The 21,935-nt window shown below is 40.8% G+C and overlaps 1 pseudogene; it reads right to left on the reverse strand.

The window, feature by feature from the left end:
• Positions 1-1,184: 1,184 nt before the first annotated feature.
• On the reverse strand, positions 1,185-1,786 carry LOC120225759 (annotated as a pseudogene).
• Positions 1,787-21,935: the final 20,149 nt, after the last annotated feature.

Consider the following 21,935-nt stretch of genomic DNA (forward strand, 5'->3'; position numbering starts at 1 on the left):
ATTTAGTGTTTTGGTGGTTGTATATGGAAGAAAAGCGCTCCTTTCTCTCCACCTTCCCCATCCTCTGCTCACTTCACACACACTTTTCCCCAAACTGGATCCAGAACTTTCAAGTGAAAGCAACTTTGCCTTCATCTTCTATCTTCTCCAATACCTCATGCGGGGCCATGTGCATATGTGAAATGTATGTTTTTACTTTAAACAAATTTTAAAAATTGGCATTAGATGAATGAAATTTTTGGTTCAGTTTCTTCATGTGTATAATAAAAGTAAATAAAATAGCAGTTCAATATTATAACAATAATAACGAAATAATATGGTGACAATAATATTAATGGTCTAATATTATTGCTACTAAAATAGTAATAATAATAACAACAAAAACAACAACAATAAATTCACGAGTTAGGCTCTGCACTAAATGTTTTCACATCTACTATCTCTAAATCTGAAGGCATCCTATAAGGTAATTAAATTGTATGTACATCACACAACCTCGGGGGGGGTGTCAGCAATGTATCTAAAGCTTCACAACTAATGGCAGAGCTGGATTTCAGTCCCAGATTTGCTTGCTTCCCCAGTATGTTCTCTTTCTATTGCAATCTTTAACTAAAGAGTCTTCAAGAATAAATTGCTGAGGATGATCTGGAGAACGCTTTGTTTGGAATGGGAATGGCAGGCTCCTCCAGATTCTGAGGATGGTTAAGCAAGGATCCCCAAGGTGTTATGTGGGAAAGGGGGGGAAAGGCAAAGAGGCTCCTTCCCCCAAGCAAAACAGTGAAGTCAATAATCACAGGTGGTGATGGAAAGTGTAGTGTTGTAGGTGATGCTCTCTCAGGACCTGAAGCTGAGGAGGAGATCCAGTTAGCGGACTGATACACGGATACACAAGTTTTAAAGCGATGTTAGAAAGGGGTTGGTTTTAGGAATTTTGATGAACTTTAAAATTCGGTGGACAAATTCTATGGACACTCAGTGTGTCTGGGTGGTTCATTTGGTTAAGCCTCCAACTCTTTTTTTTTTTTTTTTTTTTTTTTATATAAAGCAAGTTTATTTCTGCAGACAGGTGTCTTATGTTAATGCACAGGGAAGGAATGAGGGGAATATCTCCCCCCCCCCATCTCGTTCCCTTGCAGAAAGGGACCCCATGTGTTTCAGCAGCTTCACGTGGTATCTCAGGATCTTTACTGGGGACCAAAGATGTCGGGATCGTGAAGGCTCAGACTGGTCATCAGCTGTTCAAAGTCACCCAGGCTCCAGGGCTGAAGTGACAGATGTTCAGGGCTAAGAGATGACCGGGGCGGAGGTGGGGAGGGAGGGGGCGGGGGGCGTGTGCTGACTGAAGGTGAGCAGGAGATCAGGAGACCAGTCTGGTACTGGGGCAGCCGCAGCAAGGCCTGGTGCGCAGTCATGTCCTTTGCTACCCTCTGGTTTTCCTTAGCCACTTGCTGCTTGCCAGAGAGGACCCAGGCTTCTTGACAGCAGTCCCTCAGGGCCAGGTTCTCCAAAAAGAGGGGCTGCACAGTCTCCACTTGCATAGCCCTAGCCTCCTGCACCCAGCCAACGTCCTCACAGTGGTGCGCAGCCTCCTCTCCCTGCACGTGGGCCTGCAGCTCCGAAGTTCCAGCATCAGGCTCTGGTCCGTCCCGCGATGGCAGAAGACTTCTTGATTGTTCGGGACGGGCAGGGGGTAGCTCACATCAATGGCCCCGGAATGGAGAGTAGAGGAAAAGGCGCCCCCAAACAGCGGATACTCTGCCCTGGGCTCCATCCGCCTGCGACTAGGTCCAGGGATTACAGAGATGCAGAAAAAACCCACGTGCAGCCCTGCCCCTTTCGCTGCAGCCCCCGCCCTCTCCCGGCCACCCACGCCTCCAACCCTTTTTTTTTTTTTTTTTTTTTTTTAGCATTTATTCAGTTTTGAGAGACAGAGAATGAGTGGGGAAGGGGCAGAGAGAGAGAGGGAGACACAGAATCTGAAACAGGCTGAGCCATCAGCACAGAGCCTGATGTGGGACTCGAACCCACAAACTGTGAGATCATGACCTCACCTGAAGTCGGATGCTCAACCGACTGAGCCACCCAGGCACCCCTACGCCTCCAACTCTTGATCTCTGCTCATGTCACGCATGGTCTCTTGGCTCCTGAGATTGAGCTCTGCATCAGGCTCTGTACTGTCAGTCTTGGGCCTGCTTGGGATTTTCTCTCTTCCTCTCTCTCTGCCCCTCCCCTATTTATCCTCTCTCTCTCTGAAAATAAAAAAGCACCAAAAAATAAAATTCTGTGGATACCAACACAGAAATTATGGATGCAAGGATAATCTGAGTTTTGCTGCACATATTGGAAATCATGAAGCTCTCATCACAAGCAACTGGTGAGTGTCATTACTGCTAGAATCCTGCCACTCTGTGTACGTTCTTATATGCAAATGTTTTTCCAGAGTTTCTATGGGGAAAACCTTCCTCTGTTACCTTCTATGGCTTGACTCAGCAATAGCTCGACCTGGGTACTAGGGTAGACCAAGACAACTTTCAAGGGAAATAACTTTATTGTGGCATATTAGAGCAATTGTGACATCAGTAACAGGTTTATCAATCACAGCCTTAAATCCAGACTGTCAAATGGAGGAATTTAGGGCCGGAGGGAAGAAGTATGTTTCCCCTCCAGGTGGCATGGTACCTTTGCATCTATTTTAAAATGATATTTCAAATTACTAAACAGGATTGAGGGAACCATTTCCACTGCTCCGCTTTAAGGCTTTAAGTCTCTTTTCTTTTTCAAAATTATCCTGTTTCCCTTATCTCTCTCCCCTTCCCCCAAGAGCTGTGCTATTGAAAGGCAAATTTCCTGGAGGGGTTGGGGAGGCGGGTATTGAAAATTAGCATATCAAACACACCCAATAAACCGCATGGAAATTAGCAAATCCTGACTCTGACATCTAGTCGCTGCACTAAATTGAGGTTAATGTGACCCTGTCCTTTCCGTTTTAAACAAAAATAGGGAAATAGAGTAACTTCTATTCCAAGTCCCTCTGGGCCCATCAGCACTTCTCCCCCGTGGTGAAAATAAAAACAACAAAAGAAAAGGAGGGGGGAGAAAGGAGAAAAAAGATCCCAAACATGTTAGTGGAATATATATGTATATTCCCTGATATATAACTTAATAAAAGTTTATGGACCCGGGATAAGGAAGCCACACTGAACAGATGCACTGGGACTGAAATATGGTCCAATTAAGTCTGTAACAGGGTGAGCTTTACTTTGAACATTCTCCAAGTTGAAATGAAAGCTTCACAGAACAGATAAATCAGGCAACATAAAATAAAAACGCTGATCCGGCACCGCTCCCCAAAGGAGGGAAGGAGGGGCTTGAGGGCTGGATGGGGCGGGGAGGCGCAGGGGGTGGGGGAAGAGATCCAGCTAAGCTTCCCTATTGGAGGTTCAGACAGTCGCCTTCTCTGCGACAGTAAATAAACAGCAGCTATTTAAGCCATTCCAATTAATGCCTTCTGTGGCAGCTATTTATCTATTGAAGGAATGGCAGGGATTGCCTGGTGCAATTAAGCTGTTTGCTAGCAGTGCCTTCAAAAGTGCTTTGCCTTTAGCCATTGAGTCATCTGTGGTTTACGGCCAACCTTCTTGCCGAGGGAGGAGTTTGATCTGAAAAAGCAGACAGCCCTCATTTACTGCATTGCCCACCCCAATTTAGTCCACCCTAGCCAAGTCTCAGGAAGGCTTCAATGCTTGTCTGGCTTTTAGGACAATGGATAGAATTCCTTCTGGCTTTTCTCCCTTCTGTCTTCACCCCACACTCTTCATCCCTATCCCCTTCCTTTTCATCTTTCTACAAGGTTGGTTTCTCTGCAGAATGTGACCAGTGTGGAATACAAATCCTGGTTTGGGATTGTCAAACCTAGGTTTGAATCTCTGGTCATGGGCAAATTCCTCTCTAAGATTTTGATTGCTATTAGAATACCTTCTTCAGGCTGTTGCTGGATGAGAGAGGGTTCAGTGACATAGTATATGTGAATGGTATGGTGTAATGCCAAGCACATAGTAGAGCTCAAGCTGTGTTGGTTTCTTGCATCAACCTCTTTCCTTTTTGGAATGTAAACTAACCCCATTGTGTTTATTGTTGGGGTTCGGCAGAGTGTTGGTACTGATTTTTATATCTTTCGTATATTTTTGAGCCTCTGTGAAGCAGTATATCTGAGTTTGATGACTTCCCCTTCATCCATAACTAGGCAAACTTGGACTGCTTTCTAATCCCATGAAGTCTCATTTTATTCTTCTGTGAAATGGCAATAATCATAACAATGGTAGTATCTTTCATATAGGATTTTTGTGACATTCCAGCATGATCATGCATGGTAGGGATCAGGCACATAGCTGCTCAATTGTGGTTATTCTGGTTATTTCCTCTTTCTGGGGAATCTTAGAACCTCACAGCAGTTTAATCAATTTTCCTGGGTACCAGAAGGAAAATTGTATCCTATACAGCAAGAGTTCCCCAGTTGATCTTTGGATGTCCCCAAATTCCTGTTGTCTTCTGTGGAGATGTGATCTCAAAAGAAGGGTCCGTGTCTGCTGTATCTTTCTATCTTCCAGTGGCCAGCTGATGTGGTCACATCTGGATATTAAATTAATCTCTCCTTAAAGTATGTGGGGCAAATTTGAGGAGGTCAATTTTCCATAGACACCCGGGAAGCTTCTTATTGAGGACCCAAGTGCTAAGCAAGTGGCCTCTATCACTGGGTCTTCAAGTGTCTCTTCTCCTCTCCCTTTTCCCTGACTTCTTAGTAGGTCAGGAGCTCATCCCTCATCTCCTTCATCTGTTCCTGGACTCAGGGAAAAGATTACTGGCACTTGGTACCCTCTCCCAGAGTTTCTTTCACCTTTAATTTGAGTTTCCCTAGGGAATGAAAGGTTTTGCTTTCTGATAGCAGAATTCTACCTCTATTGAAGTGGGAAGTATTTCCTGACTGCTAAGGAAGATGTCAGGAGTTCACAATAACCCAGTGTTGGAAATGGATTGGACCTGCGGACCCTACTATGACTTTGTGACTATATTCCCTGCAGCAGTTGGGTGTCAGATAGAAGGTCAAGATCTAGGATGGGAAAAGCTGGCTGGGAAACTAGAGCTGTAGGGTCTCATTAGAATTCTTTTGAAACTCTAGTTTACAGAATTGCTGCTATTGGGGTTGAAATGATGGGAATAGAGTGTGAGAGAGTGGAGCCAGCTTAGAGCCCTTGGACCTGTTCTCTCTTCTCCCTGAGGCCCCCAGGGAAGCCCCTAGGACTGACAGAATCTCAGGGGAAACCATTGACTCTTCTGACATCCTAGTCAGCTACTTTGTGATTATGACAAAGAGCCTGCCTTTGAGCACTAGATGCCCATCCTTCCGGTCGATTTGTGGGTAAGGTAGGGAAATCCAAATTAGATCCCCAGCGCCTGTCACACAGTTTGAATATCCAGGCTCTAGATTTATTCCTTTAGGTCTTTCAGGCATTTCTTTACTAGAGTTCTTGTTAGTAAATAAAATCCCTGAGAGTGGGCTGACCTTACTTCTATGTCTGGATGTTCTTTAGAAGGGCTTGAGCACTCAAAACAAAACAAAACAAAACAAAACAAAACAAAACAAAACAAAACTGGATACAGGCTCTGAGGAGCAGGGAGACAGTCCACAAGGAAAGAATGGGTAAGATGGCAATTTAAGGAGATTTCCCTAGTCTATAGCTTTCTTCAGGAGCCATCTGTGGAGAAGACATTGCAGGCAGAAGGAGCGAGCATTTTCTTAGCATCTATTCTATGCTAAGTTATCTTATTTAAAACAACCCTACAAGACTGATATTTCCTGTCTCCCCACGTAATACACTAGAATCTAAGCTCTATGAGGGGACAAGATTTATTATATTTACTGCTGTACTCCCAGAAACTACAACAGCCTCTCAGTGCTCAATAAATATTTGTCGGATTAATAAGAACTATTATAACCCCATTTTACTCATTAGAAAACTGAGTCCCAGAAATCTTAAGTGACTGTTATAGGCCACATAGCTGATAGATGGTAGAGGCTGGATTCAGATTAAGTCTCCTTGCCCCAGCTGCTCATGTTTTTCCACAGGCATTCAGTTGTCATTCTGCCCCTATACATGTCTACCATGGAGCAAGGCCTCAGGCCCCTGTGTCCACCTCGGAGCATCAGTGGTGCCACAGTTGAGTTTGGGATACCTGTTTGGTAAAGAAAAATGGGCTTTCACTGACATTAAGGGGAACAGTACTCTAGTATCTTGTGCAGACCTTATCTCCACATGTGCTGGACCATAGTTTACTTACCTGTGAAAGGGGTTCCCAGCTAACTCATAGGGAGGGTATGAGAAGCAATTAAGCCCAAAGGTGGGAATGGAGATCAAAAAGCCATAATGTAATATACACATGTGACAGAAAGTTGTTCAGTGCAAAAAGCCTGCAGCTTCCCCATAAAGAGAAATTTACAGAAAGGGATAGAAAGGTGAACGAATTGCTATCATCATGTCCTGACTGTGGTAATCGGCCTAGTTATTTGCTGCTCTATTCTGAAACCCCTTCCCTCCCCACTTCTTTAAGAAAAGGAGATTATTTTTAATTACAGTTTTACACTGGATTAATGAATCTCCACAATAAGTTAATGAGCAGGACATGGCACCAGGAGACAAAACGTTCGATTACTTTCAGAGACTTTCTCAAGCTTCATTATTTCCAGGCCATCCCTGCAGAGTCACTGTGGCCTGGGTGAAGGGAACCAGAAAGATGCCAGGATTTCTGGGATGTTACATTGATGATACCTGGGGCCGCGTTGCATGAAAGCCTGCTGGGAAGAGTCTTGGCTACTCTCCAGGAGGAGATATTTTTCTCATGTAACCTAATAGTAGTCCAAAGCCCCCTTAATAATTACCATAGAACAGAAAGGAATTTTCCTGTGTCTCTATGCCCTCTGCTACCATTTTTGCTTAGATTCCTATCACCATACACCTGAATTCTTGCAAGAAACTCCCGACAGGTGCCTCAGTATAACTTCCCTTAAAATCCTTCAGTGATTCTCTAAGGTCTGAAAGATAAGATCCAAGTTCCTTGTTCATTAGAAGCCAAACTTTGCCTCCCGCTCCCGAGAAGCCACACAAATCAGTCTCTTTTTTCCTCTGAGCAATTAAGTGTTGTTCCTTCTGAGTAGAAAGTCTTTTCCTTCTCCATCTTTTTGGCCCTTCAGGACAAATGAGCTGGGAATATTTGCCTGACTCTTTGCAATAGCTTGAGGTTTCCACAGTAGTTCTGGAACACTATACACACAGGGCTTCTCTACAATACTTCTGTCTCTGCATGCTATTTACTCTCTTACATGTCTGCCTCCCTGGCCTGACTGTAAACGTCCTGAGGGCAGTCATACAGATTTACTTATTCATCTTTGTATCCCCAGCCTGTACTGATACACAGAAGATTATCACAGAAGATTATCAGTAAGTGTGGGTTTAAATGAATTAAAGAATAGTGAATGATTGAGTACATAAAGTATTAAAGAAGCTTTCTTGATTTAAAGTGAAACTTCCTTCATTTTCTTCCTAACATGTCATCCCTGGATTTGTGTCTATCAGAAACCTGAATTCTGTTCTCATGTCGGCCACTCTCTAGATCACTGTAGTTCTCAAGAGATACTAAATTCTGCCTCAATAATAAACATTCCCAAATTTTCAGTGGTATGACAGAACGAACATCCTCTGCTATTTCTTACCATGTGTCCAGTGTAGGTTAGCAGGGGGGTCTGCTCCAGTAACTCAGAAACCCAGACTGCCAGGGGTGCCACCACATTGTAGTTGCTCAATATGGAATGAAGAATGAAAAGAGAAACCAGAGAATTGCACAAGATTCTTTGTTGCCTCAACCCAGAAATAATGAAGACTCATATTTCATTGGCCAGTCACAGGCCCCTAACTGCACAGTGGCTATGAAATACAGGGAACCAAAATACATTTCATGAATTTTACCGTCTCTGCTACAGTGATCTTAATTAAGTCTCCTTCCATCTTTGGGTTCAAAGGACACTATGTCATTAAATGGATAAACTTTATTATTAAATGGATAAATAAATGGGGAAAGAGACTGCCCCTGACTCTGAGATCCATGGTTTAGTTAATTCCAAAATGTGACCAACATCAGGATCTTTCATGACTACATGGTTTAATGTCTGACTCTGCTGAGTTCCTGAATCTATCTCCTGGCCTGCCAATCACAATTCATTCCATCCATATCTCATCCTCTAGCTCCTAATGGATTTAGGGCAGGACATTTCTTTACTCCCTAACATCTTAGTCTCCTCATAGTCTTCTCTTAAAGATGCTGTGTGACCACCTCTCTCGAAATCAGTCTTCCACAGCATCCTTTCTCTCTCTGTCTTATATTTACCATGTATTGACCCTCATGGAAGAAAATCCTATGTTAAGAGTTTAGAGTTCTACATGAAGAACATTTGTAAGAGTGTAGATTATCTTGACTTAATGCTTTATGTTGCTTTGCACATATATTGCCATGCTATGCTTATAATACACCCCATTCAAATTGGCTTAGGGTTTTAGAGTTCAACTGCCATTTTGGCCAAGGAAGGAAAAAAAAAAAAAAAGAGAAAGAAACTGTTTTTGTAGTGTTTTGTCCCCAGCAGAATAATATGTGGCTCTTAGAATAAGTCACAGAAGTGTCTGTAATTCTTTACCTATAGAATTCTGGTAATCCAAGCAGTGAAAAGAACCAGGGCTTAGGAGGTCTAGGAAGGATGCATGCCATATGTGGTTCCCAAGATTTGGAGATTTATTTTTAGAAGAACAGCATGGTGGGTTGTCATATCTGTTTGACTCAAGAGAGAATCCTGGGGGAAAATGCTATCTCTATCAGAATGGAAGCTGTTTGTGTCTGTATAGATTTGTTTTGAACATAATTAATAAGCCAAAGCATTTTTTTGGAGTAATAATCTGTTTTCAACATTAGAGAGGCAGAATCATGTATGACATGTTCACTGCACTCCAATAGCTTCTATGTGGATTAACGAATGTCCAGTGCATGCTGCCGAGAAGTATTTCAAAATTCACAACAGATGTGTCCTTTACTGTTTTGTGAGCAACTAGGAGGAGCCACTGTGGGCTGAGGGGATCAGGGAAGGCTAATGAAGTGGGAAGACCCGAGGGATAACAGAAAAGCAAAAGACTGCACAAAAGGACTGTTCAGACAGGAGGAAGAGGATGGCAGTTGTGTGGTGGTGGAACTGTACAAGGTGTTGGGTGGCTGTGAAATAATTGGTCAGCTAAGGGAATAGCAAAGGATTGAAGGCAAGATAATAGGCCAATTAAAAGTAAAGTTTTCCTTCTCAGAGCCCTAAAGATTCTTCTCTTTAATGACCATGACTTTCTCCTTCACTTGAGTTCTTTAAACTTGAGACTCATCCTCATTTTGTAAAGTTTAAGCACTCTGAGGAATATTCTGTCCTCTCTCTTTTTCTCCCATTGGGCAAACATATTGCCTCATATTTAGAAGGCATACAACATATAAGCACTGAGTTGAGTTGAATTGAACTGAATTGAATTGAGTTGAGTTGAGTTCATTTGGGCTGCAGCTAGATTTGAGAATCTTATGGCCAGCCAGTCTAATGAGGGAAAGTGTTGCCCTGTAATTTTTAACATCAAGTCAAGGAGTTTAGACTTTATTCTTAAAGCAATGGGTTGCCATTGTTGGTTGTGAGCAAGGATGAGATGTGTATAAATGTTAGTGTACAACTGTTTGAAGTGGAGACACTCGAGAGACCTAGAGGCCCATTACGAGCTTCTTACAATTGCTCAGGAGCCGGCATGGGCTAGTGTTCACAGGTTTGCAGGAGCCAAGCAGGTTCCTTAGACATGAGAAGGTAACTGGGCATGTTCTTCTGGTAGACACATTTTGTTCTCATGTTAAACATGTGAAGAATATCTCTGTCTTTTTTTCTGGAAGCATGAGGTCCTCTCAGTTATGGCTTGTCATTTATCCTGATTTCAATAGAATCATACATGCAAAGAAATATTACTTTCTTTTAAGAGAAACAGCTATCTGAGTATCATAATAGATCATAGCTAACACTTCATCTGAGTGTCAGGAATACCATGAGGAGTGGTGGGCACTCGATAGAGTGGAACTTACATTCTAGACTATGGAGGGTACCTGTGATTAGTCACAATTGGTTGCCAGCAAGTAAGAATCCAAAGCTCTCTATGACTTCTCTGAATCTTAAAACATTGGCTCAAAGGTATTTGAAACACTATAGGTGCTAAGCAATGTAAAGGTACTGATCTCCACTGTGTGCCCCCTGTTTGGGTATCAAAAGGATAGATCTGGAGCCCAAAGGTCAAGATTTGGGTCCCAATTATGACAATCACTGACCTTGAGGAAGTTCATTGACCCCTGTGAGCCTCAAACTTCTAATATAAAAAAATGCAAATAATGCCTCTCTTTTAGTAGGGTGCTGGGGATTAAATGAGGTAATATGTGGAAAAGTACTCTGCAAACTCTAGGCACTATTAAAAAACAAATAAACAATACAAATCCCACTTTAGTTCTTGGAGTCAGGGGTCAAGGATGTAAGAATGCAATTTTTTAGATAGGGATAGATTAAGAAAAGGGATATGTGCGTTAAGCTTGGGGGCAATTGTAGTAGCTAGGGCATTGGTGATAGCATTCCAAGAAATTACTTGGTTACAGAAAATACCAGAAACCTGGACATGAAAAATATCTTTGGGTATAGTTCTCTAAGGCACTGCCAGCTGTAATCAGTGGTCCATGTAAAGAAAGGTATCTCTGTGAGCAAAATGTATATGATTTTTTGATGAACACAACTCCCCGCAGATGTTTCTTGAGTTCAGAGTCCTGGGAAGGAGTAATGTTCCACATGTCAAGTCAAACTAGGAGAAAACAACAGCAAAATCAAGAGGTAAAGACGATAAACATGGGCAGATCTTGGTCTCCCAGCTCTGGAGAGTCCTGACATCTGTCCTATCTTTAAAACTCAGCTTGCATTTGGTCTCAGTTTGATAAGCTCTCGCTGAAAGCCCTTTTTCATGTCCTCAGGTTTCACCGTGGTTGGCTGGCTGAGCCACTGGAAAATATCTGACAAAAGGATGGGAGTCAATGTTGAACAGATTTGGCTGGGATGTCCTTTTCAGAGTTAACCCTCTTCCAGCATATATCTCTAAAACAATTTATTCTGCAGACTTCAAAGAGGGACCAATTATAAACATTAACACAATTAAGGGTTAAACTATTTTTTCCCCAAATCCTGTCTTTATGGGTATGCAGTTATGTCAGGTTTCCAGTGGAAGCCTTACCTATATTCAGACATGTTAATGGTGTGTCTGGTTAAGCAGGTTCATCCAAATGGGACAGATTTTACCAGAGGGCCACTTTGGCCTGGTAGCAAAGATTTTTTTCATTGGAGAAAGGGGATGATTATGAGGAGAGTATGGTGGGTGTCCATCCAGCAGGGTCCACAGGATCACCATGCCTCATGCCAGGCAGACAGGATGGTAAGACAGTGCAGAAAGAACTCCCTTACTGAAAACCCCATACAACACTGAGGCGTAAGGTCTTATACCCAAATATTGAACTAGATATGTCAAAGAGTTAACACAGTAGATTGCTTACTTTCAGCCTCACCACTGACCATGAAGATTATTTGTGATTAATCAGAAATTCAAATTTAACTTGTAATCTTGTATTTTTATTTGCTAAATCTGGCAGCTCTACTATGATGTTTTTACTGTTTGGGGGGCACAAAGTGCCTCATAAAAGCAATGTTTTCAAGAGGCCCCTGGGAACTTTCTTGCTGCGAGCTAGGTAGTAAGGCAAACAGCTCATGGTGAGAACCAGTGAAATGTAGAGACTGATGGCACTAGTCCTTCAGGCTTGTGAAGTTTGGTAAAATTTAGGTTATACATAGATACATTTTCACAAACAAGTTGAAACCAGTCATGATTGACCTTAAGACAGATCTTAAATTAATTTGTTTTTATTAAAGTATAATTACATATAGCAAAATTCACCCTTTATAATATGGTCATACAAATATCCGATTCTGGGGGCGCCTGGGTGGCTCAGTCGGTTAAGCGTCCGACTTCGGCTCAGATCGCGATCTCACGGGTTTGTGGGTTCCAGCCCCGCTTCGGACTCTGTGCTGACAGCTAGCTGTGACAGCTAGCTCAGAGCCTGGAGCCTGTTTCAGATTCGGTACCTCCCACTTTCTCTGACCCTCCCCTGCTCATGCTATCTTTCTCTCTGTCTCTCAGAAATAAATAAAACGTTAAAAAAATTTAAAAAATATCCGATTCTGTTGTGTCTTGTTGTAGTCATACAGTCATCTTATACAGTCATACATAAAAAGCACTTGACTAAATTTAACATACACACATCAGAAGCCTCTTAGTAAACTAAAAATGGAAATCCTCCTTAATATGACACCAAATAGTCTATAACAAATAAATAACAAACATCATACTTGATGGTGAAATATTGAAAATATGAACAAATGATGCCAAGTATCACTGCTTCTGTTCAACATTATTTCAGGGATTTGTAGCCAGTGCAATAAAATAAATAAGATATATAAAGACTAGAAAGAAAAATGTAATTTTTGTAATCACAGATGATATGAAGTAAGTTAAAATATCAAAAATAATTTACAGAAATAATATTTGAACTAAAAACTGAATTCAGATTTTATGCACATTGCTGAATAAACTCATATAAAAATAAATTTTACTTTCATATAACAGGAGCAACAATTTTTCATAAATAAAAAATAAATATGATATGGAAATATTTGCAAATCATACATTCAATTAAGGACTTTTATCTAGTTTATATAAAGAACATTTACAACTTAATAGGACAAACGGTCCAGTGAAAACCAGGGAATTTTACTAAAGAAGATATATAAATGGCAAATGATGAAAAATTGCTCAAAATCCTTATCATTAGAGAAATGAAAATTGAAATCATAATAATATACCCTTACACACCCATTAGAATGACGACAGTTCAAAGTGGTTCAGATCAAGTATAGGTAAGTATGTGGAGCAACTGGGACTCTCATATGCTGTTAGTAAGAAGGTTAAATAGTACAGTCTGGAAAATAGTTTGACAGACTCTTTAAAAGTTAAACAGATACCTATCATAAGTTCCACCTATTCTACAACTAGGTTCTTTTCTCTCTCTCTCTCTCTTTTTTTAGTGTTTAGTTTTGAGAGAGAGAGACAGAGTGTGAGCAGGGGAGGGTCAGAGAGAGAGAGAGATACAGAATCTGAAGCAGGCTCCAGGCTCTGAGCTGTCAGCACAGAACCTGATGCGGGGCTCGAACCCATGAACCATGAGATCGTGACCCGAGCCGAAGTCAGACGCTCAACAGACTGAGCCACCCAGGTGCCCCACTACAACTAGGTTCTATAAATCTTCATGTGCATGTATAGAAATAAAAGCATATGCATGCACATGAAGATTTATAGCAGTTTTATTTATAATAGCTCCACATTGGAAACAGTTCAAATGTCCATCCACAAATAAATGGATAAAGAAATTGTAGTATACCCTATAATGAAAGACTACTAAATAATAAAAAGTAGTAAACTATTAATATGGACAACTTAACACTGTAAACAATCCAAATGTTGACAGTAAACTGGAAAAACTTTGATAAAAGTCTTACAACAGAACACTACACAGTAATGTAAATGAACAGACTATTGCTAGAGGCAACAATACGGATAAATTTACAAACATAATATTGAACAGAACAAAACAAAGCAGCCAGGCACAAAATAATAAATAGTCTAGATTTTAATGTATATAAAGTTAAAAAAAAGTAACTAATCAATTGTGGTAGACCTTCAGGATACTCTACTTCAGGATCATTTTGGGAGAGAGGGATTAGTAACTGAAAAGGGGTGTTAGGTAGCTTCTGGAGTGTTGGGAATGGTCTATTTCTTGATATGGGTTGTCAAAATATATCGATTTATACTTACAGTTTGTTTACTCTATGTCTATTATACTTCACTAAAGTAGTTTATTTTTAAAAAGTTTGTAAATAATTGGGGAGAGGGAGGGAGGCAAACCATGAGAGACTCTTGAATGCTGAGAACAAACTGAAGGCTGATAGTGGGGGAGAGGGGGAGGGGGTGATGGGCATGGAGGAGGGCACTTGTGATGAGCACTGGGTGTTATATGGAAACCAACTTGACAATAAACTATGAAGGGGAAAAAAAGGAATTTGAATTTAAAAAAAGTTTAAAAATAAACTAAAAAGGTCTGACAGCTCCTGGTTACTGATCTTTAACAAGGACATACTATTCTCTCTCTCTTTCTTTACATATAAACATATATTTATATAAGATAAATATATATACATATATATAATTAAATTTGTCTACTATTTCAAAACTCCACTACTATTACAGGTTCACTCTCTGCTTTTTCATCTTGAATCTGATCTATGCCTTAACTCGTCTTTGTATCTTACTTAATGGAGGTGTTCTGATTTTCTTTCAACAGTGTTCTCTTGTCTCCATAAAGATATTATCACTCCTACTATCCATTCAAAATTTTTACTTGGGAAATACAGCCACCATATATATAACTGCATCATGACGTTGTATACATAATAGATACAGAATAAATCTTCAAATAATGTCTTTTGGAAATAATTTCTAAATTTATGTATCACATTAATAACTTGTGTTATTAGGTGTATTAGGGGCGCCTGGGTGGCTTAGTCGGTTAAGCGTCCGACTTTCGCTTAGGTCATGATCTCGCGGTTCGTGGGTTCGAGCCCCGAGTCGGGCTCTGTGCTGACTGCCAGCTCAGAGCCTGGAGCCTCTTTCGGTCTGTGACTCCCTCTCTCTCTGACCCTCCCCTGCTCACGCTGTCTCTCTCTCCTAGAAATAAATAAAACATAAAAAAAAATTAAAAAAAAATAACTTGGTGTATTAAACAATACTTATTAAAATGACCATATTCCTCCACAGACTTTTGAAGTCTTACGAGATGTCTATCTCAACCCATCAACAACAGCTTGCAAATATTTTCTAAGATCAGAGGATCTCAGAGTCAGCCCAGGAGCCCAGATCTTTCAAGACTAAGTGGATTTATAATCAGTTCTAAGATTCAGGGACCAGGGTATGCATAAAACAGTGGTTAAGATCAGACTTTTGTGGCCAGAATGACTTTGACTTAATCCTGCCTCTCCACTTCCTAGCTGCATGACCTTGGGCAAGTTACTTAATTCTGTTTAGCCTCAATTTCAATCTTTGAAACTGAGATAATGATTGTTATCTCACAGGATTATTATGAGAATTAAATGAGATCATGTGTCTAAAGTGTTTGGTACAGAGCATGCACCATATGCTCTGGCTGAAGCCACATGTATAAGTCAAAGACATTTTGAGCTTAACTAGAAGCAGGTAAACCTCTGTCAATACTGCTGGGATCCTTTGGGGTGGGGAGAAGGCAGAGCAATGTGAACAGAGTTATTTAAAGGGACAGATTCTAGATCAAATGTGATGGATAAAATGGGCCACTGGATTTTTTAAGATCTTGAGATACACAGGTTAGAAAGCAAGCCACAGCCTCTATCAGGTTCTTGGTGACTGGATCCCTTTTATATCTGTTTGCTTCCCTTGCTAGTGAGGTAGACTGGGAATTTAGGCACTTAAATTTTTTTTTTAAATTTTTTTAAATGTTTTATTTATTTCTAGGAGAGAGAGAGAGAGACAGCGTGAGCAGGGGAGGGTCAGAGAGAGAGGGAGTCACAGACTGAAACAGGCTCCAGGCTCTGAGCTGGCAGTCAGCACAGAGCCCGACGCGGGGCTCGAACCCACGCACCGCGAGATCATGACCCGAGCGAAAGTCAGACGCTTAACCAACTAAGCCACCCGGGCGCCCCTAGGCACTTAAATTAAATAGCTCATTTTAACTGGAATATTGAGAAACTTGCCATGAAAATATTTGCAAATTTTGGCTCTAGTGCAGTTATTCAGGAAAATATAGTCATATCTTGAAGCTTCATGAGATAATTACAGAGGTAAATAAAAATATGTTGAGATATATGCTCTTGGGTAATGGGCCACTAGTCGCCTCCGTGATATTTCATAACTGTGTTAATTGCCATATGGATAAAAAGATGTTAACACTGGTGAAATAATAGTGGGTGGCACTTAAGCCATGTGTGTGAATATCAATGCATTATTGGGCGAACAGAGAAACTGAAATGCAAGAGTATTAGAGACAAGAACTCTAAACAAAACTACCAACATATGCAATTATCCCTAAACTATGGGACAAATCTGAAGTAAACACCATCAAGATTCACATTTACCCAGAAGATGGTTGGAAGGAAAATGAGCATTAAAACCATGGTACATTTTAGCCACTGAACATCTTTAGAAGTTGATGGAACACCACAAACTTTTGTTTTCTTATGCTCTATGCTCTAGTGACAAATCTTTCCTGGTGTCTTAATTGAAATTAATTACTCCTTTCTCTGAATTTCTGGAACATGTGTCTTATTCCACTTTTAAGCACATATTTTATTGTAACTTTTATAATACATAGTTGTTTTTACAGTTTTACCACCTAAGGAATCCAGATCCTGGTAAAAAATGTAAATGCTAGTTTATCATGCCCCTTTGCTGTGAATTGCATCAGATACTTTACCTCAGGCATTGCAAACTTATGGCCTGCATACAGTCAACACATATTTAAAAAAGTAAAATGTCTTTAGATGGGGCATGAATTTTCCAAGGGCATATACTTTTTAGATTTCTATTTTTTATTATCTTACCCCTGGCCTACCTCACTCATTTATATTATTTGCATAGCCCCTGTGGGCTTGGGATTTGTGATTTTAAGCATAAACTAAAATTTAAATTTTTATTTTTTTTACTTGTTTCTGAGAGAGAGAGACACACAGCATGAGCAGGGGAGGGGAGAGAGAGAGAGAGAGAGGGAGACTCAGAATTGGAAACAGCCTCCAGGCTCTGAGCTAGCTGTCAGCACAGAGCCAGATGTGGGACTCGAACCCATGAACTGTGAGATCATGACCTGAGCTGAAGTCGGATGCTCAACCGACTGAGCCACCCAGGTGCTCCCAAAATTTAACTATTAAGCAAAGCAAATACTTGCATCTTAATGTTAGCAAAAGAGGTAAGAAACTTAGTCTGGAGACTGAGGGGAAGTAGTTTCAGCCTTGGATAAAAAGACTAGAAAGAAATGAAAGGAAGTACTAATAAACACAAAGAAAGAATACTCAGGAAGAAATACATATGCAAATGAAGTAAAAATTACTCATTGGTGAAGGAGAAGATCTTTAGCCTTCATGTCAAGAGAGTGAAAGGCAGACTGAAGGAGAAGCTACAAGTCTGGTGCAAGGCAACAGATGCCTTTCTCATCAGGGGAAGGCATAAAAAAGGAAGGGGCTCGAGCACATAAATAAATGTCACTTCCATGCTCTGGACCTAGCTAGCTTGGAGGGTTTTTAGACCATCAGTTTGTGGTGTAATACAGAAAAATAAAAGTGACAGCAGTGTATTCCATCTAACATTCCATTTTCTGATATTTTAAAAACTCTCAGCTTATGTGGTTGCTCTGTTGTTAGAGAGTCCCTGTGACAGTGAAAACCTGTCTGATTGTTGACAGGCCTATCTTCATCACCAGCATGACGGTCTCAAAGGTATATAGTTTTCTTTTTGCATGAACCATATTTACTGGTCACTAAAATGGATATATTTAAATCATGGCCACTTTGGTAATTAGATGAGGATATGGTTCATCCTTATCAAGAGTGAATACAAATTCATGATAGCCTTCCACTGAAGGATAGGTAGCTCTTCTTGGGAGAGAAGACTTTGCCTTGGTCTAACACTGATAAGAATGAAAATGTGTTCAAAATTGGTCCAACTATATGTTTATCTTTCCATTAAACCACGTTTTGTCTACATACACAGTTAGCAAAAGAGAGGAAGAGAATGGGGAGAAAATTGAAATTTGCACCAGCATGGTTGAGCCATCTGATAAGACCCTCTGTGGAACATAGTATGAAAAGCATTCCATTGGGACCAGCAGAGTGATGTCCAGCAAAATTTTTCAAGAGAACAGGCCACCACCCAACTCAACATCCTAACAACCTTAAATTTCTTCCATGGAGTTTTAGGGTTTATCCCTCATTCATGAGGAGGTGAATGCATCTTCATGAAAGGTAAAATCAGGCAAGGATGTAATGAGATGATGGAGCAGGAATATTGGAGGACTTAAGGACAGAGAGCTCCTGGGTACTGAGCAAAAGGACAAACAACTGTCTGGTTCAGAGGATGAAAGCAATGGGTACATCAGCAGAGGGTTTAGTGTCTCCCCTCAACACTATGGGAGTGTACACCAGCCAGCATTCTTCCCTATGACTCAGGTCCTCAGTTGGGACTATAAGCTATAGAAGATGGTTTTTCTTTGGAGAAAATGAGGGGATCACAGGGAGAGAGAAGGCAGAAGAGGGGTTAAGAGCAAATGAGAAGTAGATTTTAAGGTTGAAAATGTGTTATAAAGCCCTGGGCATAAGGCCTTACATGTTCATTCACAGAAGGGCTTAGATTTATCAGCAATCATAAATAAGGTGATTGGGTCTGTAGACTAGGTCCCAAGATCTGTGTCTCCAGAGAGTTTTTCCTCTATATGGTCATTGGGGTAAGTGTAAGATGGTATTATCTGTTAATCAATTCTCATAGATTTGCTTCCAGATTTCTTTTATTATAAGTTTATTTGTTTATTTTGAGAGAGAGAGAACGTGTGTGAGTGGGGGGAGGGGCAGAGGGAGAGGAGAGTGAGAATCCCAAGTAGACTCCATGCTGTCAGCACAGAGCCCAACACAGGGCTCCGTCTCATGCACCATGAGATCACAACCCGAGCCAAAATCAAGAGTTGGATGCTTAGCCGACTGAACCACCCAAGCACTCCTGTTTCCAGATTTTGTGTCCCATTTCTTCTTCCCATTAAAGTATCCCAAAGGATATTCTATGAAAATAACTTTTTGGGGATATTCTAGAAAGATATAGATGATATAGATAAAAGCAGTATCAATTCTTCCGGGATCCCTTTCACCTCTGGATCTATAGGATGAGAGAGAAACTTGGACCTGTCTTTGGCTCCTCCCAAACTTCATGTCTTATAGCTCCCTTTCTTAAAAAGAGGACAGATGCATCTTTCCTGGCCCACCAGCCTGCTTCATTCAGTGTTTCACAAACACTTATTGGTCATCAACCATATGCTAAGCACTGTGCAAAGTGCTTAAGAGAACAAAGGAGTTTCTCTCAGGAGTTGCCTTGATTTCTTTTTTTATGCATTCACCTCAGACCTTTTATGAAAATCCGCCTTCTAGTTTATTCTGTTCTCCTTTCTAATAAATCAACTTCACTAACTTATATTTAACCCTTTTATTGTTATGAGAATTCATGTATCCATAGCTACAGAGATTGCAAAGTCAACAGGTTCTTATAACCTCTTCAAGTCCAATATAATTCTTCTTAGACATTCAAGAAGCAAGGAAATCATTGATTATGAAGGAGGTTTGGACGTCATGTACACCTTGCTCAGTACCACAATCCTAACCTATTTTTCTCTCTATGTAGTTATTATATAACTATAATTATTACAATACCTATAATATATATTCTATGGTTATTATGCCACCAGCAAAACATTTTACATATATTGCCTGGCTGAATTCTTTTACCACTTTAAAGTGAGTAATTTTGTCTCCAATTTACAGATTAAGAGACTAAGACTCAAGATCATTCTGCTGGTACAGAGTGGGTTCAGGTTTTTAACCCCTGCTTTTCTGAATATAAAGTTCTGGCACTCTCAATTTACCACACTGCACAGAAAATGCAGAGTGGTTATTGTGATTATATACATATAATCACAATGCCACGGAAATATACTCTTGCAAATATTTTTAGATAATATGGTATTAGTAACTGCAGGTATTTTATAAAGTGATTTTCTCCCTTTTGGGGGCCCCGCTCATGCTGGACTCCCTGCAGCCCTCTGAGCAGATTACAGTTTTTTGTCTGGTTTAAAAACTAGTTTGGTTGGCACTAGATCCTCTGTTACCTTGGGTTAATCATCTTCTTTTCTTCACCTGTTTTCCTACCTGCAAAACTGGGAGGTGAGATGAGTTAGTTGATCCTGAAGTCTTCCCTGGTGGGGCTTTGATGGAGACTGCTTCCCTGGAGCCTTCACAAGCTCAGAGCTTGACCTGTGACCAACAGTGAAGACAACAGTTGCCAGTGGACAAACCATGGTATGGAAATCATGCTGGATTTCCGTCTTGATTGTGTGACCTTGCTCTAGTCACTCTCAGCTCTGGGTTTCAGCTTCCTCGTGGATCAAGTGAGAGGAGTTGAGATGATTAGGTGACCTCTCAGGGCCTTCTGACACTGAAGCTCTCATCCTCCTCTCCCACAGATAGTAGACATAGCTGCCTCCTCATACTCCCTAAGCACTTTTTGTCAGCTCCTCAAACCAAGGGCCAGCTGCCCACTGTAAACCTGTCTGATTGCTTTTGCTTCACTTAAACCATTAACCTCATGATAACATTCTGGGGGGCGTCAATATAACAAGGACATAAAAATTATGAGCTAGGTTTGTCATTGACTTCATGGCCTTTAACAGACTTCCCGTCTGTTTCCTTAAGCAGACGGGAAGTAATCTTATGGCTGAAGCTTAGGGAAAGAAATTGTCTGGAAGGCCTTGTGCAGAGAAGAAAAGAGCAGGCAAAACCTGTCCCAGCAGGTAATAGGCTGGCATGATAATAAAGTATGGTGGCAAAATGAAACATTAAAATACCCAATAAAAGTCTAAGTGCTTGATCATCATCACTAATGAAAATATATGATTGCCTAATAAAATGCTCCACATGGCCTCTGGCCATGTATCTGCATTTATTAACACCTGTTACCATTGCCATCTTCTTTCTGGGAAGGGTGACCTTCTATCCCAGATGGCCCAAAGTCTGGAGAATTCAGTGTGAGGGAATTTTTGGCCAGTGGCTCCCAGGAGGACCCAGCTGACCTGGGGTCCAGCAACGGCTGCCTGGCTTTATTTGTGCTGTTAAGTTGGAGCAAAAAACCAGAGGTGCAATCTGTCTCATCTGTGCCTTGCTGATGGGGGATGTACCAGCTGGGTTATGAACACAAGGAACAAAACCTGGGGGTGCTGCAGTTCACTTCAGGAAGTAAAACAGGATTCCTATTGGACATGAAGGGAAAACCTGAATTATGTTGCCCCCTCTTAGCTCTTCTGCTTTGATGAGTATTTCATCCATTGTTCAAAACAGAATCACAAGATCAACTAAAATTTGAAATTCCTGAGCAATTTGCAGCCTGACATTCAGAATCAAGCCTCACATTAACATGTGGAGACTAATTGCATTTCTACAATATTTTATCATTACCAAACTCTGAAACTTGATAAAAATCAGCTGTCAATTCCAACATGTGTGTAATCTCATTTGATCCTAAAATAAGCCTTGTGAGGTTGGCAATATAATTATTCCGAAATTTACTGATGAGATTTAGAGTGGTCAGTTAAATTACTGAAGGTCTCATAATTTGTAGATGTTAGAGCTGGATCCCAAATAGTGATCTCAAATCCCTTAATCTGGTTCCCTGGCATCAAGAAATGGAACAAGCCCACTATACTTCAAGTCTACCTTCTCCCAGAGGGTGGCAACCCTACCCAAGCTCAAAGCTGCATCAAATACTATTACAGAAGTAACAGTATTGGCCTGATGGTAATGCAGGTCTTAAGAGAGCTTGGAGACTCCACACAGAGGAAGAAGAAAGAGGAAGCTATCC

The sequence above is a fragment of the Hyaena hyaena genome, unplaced genomic scaffold, assembly GCF_003009895.1.
Source record: "Hyaena hyaena isolate Hyena2069 unplaced genomic scaffold, ASM300989v1 scaffold_1504, whole genome shotgun sequence".
NCBI lineage: Eukaryota > Metazoa > Chordata > Mammalia > Carnivora > Hyaenidae > Hyaena > Hyaena hyaena.